Here is a 2,688-nt window from a genome sequence, read left to right as displayed (position 1 = left end):
CTTTGGCTGTACTGACCAACGTTATAGTGATGAATTTGCCTATATGATGAGTGAAGAATATCAAATGTCTATGATGGGAGAGTTGAAATTCTTCTTAGGTCTTCAAATTCGTCAACAGCGCAATGGCATATTCATATCTCAGGAGAAATACCTCAAAGATGTACTGAGGAAATTCGGCATGCAAGATTGCAAAGGCGTCAAAATTCCTATGCCCACAAATGGCCATCTATGCACTGATGAAAATGGTATTGACTTCGATCACAAGGTATACCGCTCCATGATTGGTTCTTTATTGTACTTATGTGCATCTAGGCCAGATATAATGCTTAGTGTTTGCATGTGTGCCCGATTTCAAGCTGCACCGAAGGAATCACACCATAAGGCTGTGAAGCATATTCTTCGATATCTAGCTCACACACCAACACTAGGATTATGGTACCCCAAGGGCTCTGCTTTTGATCTCATTGGATATTCTGACTCTGACTATGCTGGTGATCGTGTGGACCGCAAGTCAACATCTGGCACTTGTCATTTCCTCGGACGATCTTTGGTCTGTTGGTCCTCGAAGAAACAGAACTGCGTATCACTGTCTACTGCGGAAGCTGAATACATTGCTGCTGGCTCTTGCTGTGCTCAACTGCTTTGGATGAAGCAAACACTCAAGGACTATGGCGTCAACGTGAAGAATGTGCCTCTCCTCTGCGACAATGAGAGTGCCATCAAGATTGCTCACAACCCAGTTCAGCACTCGAAGACAAAGCACATTCAGATTCGTCATCATTTTCTTCGTGATCATGTGTTGAAGGGCGACATCTCCATCGAGCACGTGAAGACTGAAGAACAGCTAGCTGATATCTTCACTAAGCCCTTGGATGAGAAGAGATTTAGCAAGTTGCGGTGTGAGCTAAATATCTTAGAATCTTCGAATGTTCTTTGAAAAGGACACACATCCTGACACTTATGCAAAATTGATGACTTAGATGTGCAACACATGAAGAAACGTTTTTCTTCAATCAATGAAGAATAACACTCTAAGTGTGAAGAAATTAATGAAGAATTTGATTCTCAGAACCCTACGACAATTGTACGCGGTGTCTGAAATCATCATTCTTATACGGTGGGTCACGCCACCACAAAAAGTTGAAAATCTTCAATTTGAGTTTTTCCTCAGTTTTGAAATTCTTCAGTTTTTCAAATTCTTCAACTTTGCAAAATCTTCACTGTTTCCGTCGTTTTTCTTCATTGTCCTCTACAGCATTCACTTATAGCTATTTCTTCAAGTTGCTTTTTCTGCTAAGTGAATGTGATCGGACCCTTCCCCCTCTATGCTATACTCAACCCAATCTATTCACAAATTCTTCATGTGCGTTCTATTTGAAACTCGTTCAAAATCTTCACTGTGTCCTTGTCAGCTGAAGAAATTGCGAACGAAACTTTAAAACAAATCTTATCCAAATTTTCGGTTTTGCCGCTCAAACCGTTCCGCATCCCACGATGCATTATTCTATTCACCCACGATCGTACACGATCTCAACTACACAGTACGTGGGTGACACATGTCGCGAGAAGGAGAAAGGGCAGGGGCACGTTCGTCCCAAAATCTTCGGGCGAACAGTTTTTCACCGTGTCTATAAATACCCCTCTCCCCTTCCTCACTTCATTTACTCCGCTCGATCGCTACTCTCTCACTCGAGCTCCTCAAACCCTAGCGCCGCCGCTACTCCATCGTCGCCGGTGAGGAAGAGCTTCGCTGCCTCGACCTCGTCGCCGTCGTACTCGCGCCGGTCGCGGAAATCTTCACTCCGCCGCCGCCGTAGCTGTCTTCCTCTGCCAAGTTAGGGCGTGGGAGATCTAACCTGACGAACTTCACATCTGTTCTTCTCAGTTCGTCGTGTTCTTCACTTCGGGTAATTAAAAGTTACTTTTATTACTCACTTTGATTCTCAAACTTTCCTGAAAATCTTCAAAGGTGTTTATTCTTCAAATCTTCACACATATGAACACCTCACACATCATATGATCTTGAACTGTTTCTCTAAGCAATCATTTTCTTCAAGATTCCCTAATTGTGTGGATCTTCGATCTGTACAACTCTGGAACCTAAGACAAGAACGCTTAGTGAAATTCCTCAAGGTTCATCTGGTCAAATTCCTCAAAACTTGTTCTTTTCGAAAAACCTTCTGAGAACGCATATGACCTCTCCAAATTCCTCGCACCTATACTCTGTTCACAGGTACTAATGCCCGCTGTTGAATCACTAGGTTCTCATCAACTTAACTCATTTGCAGCGTTCCTCGAAGAAAAATTGCATACTTCTTCAGAGTGTTCAATTGTTCAAATTCCTCATCTGAAGAATATGGCAGACGGTAAGAGGCCGCAGAAAGGAGGAAAGAAGCCTGAGGTCATGACTGCTTTCGAGATACCTGATGACATTTATAAGGACTATTGCACACCTGATGAAGCCAAATTCGGCAAAGAGAACAAGAATCAGCGCAAGGTGCGTATACAGAGGATTGAAAGAAGATGGGCAAGGGAATGGAGGGAGTACAGATATGTGACTCCAAAGTACATGAAGAAATTTGCTTTAAATCCTCCGTCCCCAAGAGCTCCATTGGCACCTGGCCAAGTAGCTGATCCCACCAGCATCAAGAGTGGTGAGGACTTTCCTGAAGAATGGGCTAAGCGCCA

Source organism: Triticum aestivum, chromosome 7B, assembly GCF_018294505.1.
Source record: "Triticum aestivum cultivar Chinese Spring chromosome 7B, IWGSC CS RefSeq v2.1, whole genome shotgun sequence".
Classification (NCBI taxonomy): domain Eukaryota; kingdom Viridiplantae; phylum Streptophyta; class Magnoliopsida; order Poales; family Poaceae; genus Triticum; species Triticum aestivum.
This window is presented reverse-complemented; position numbering follows the sequence as displayed.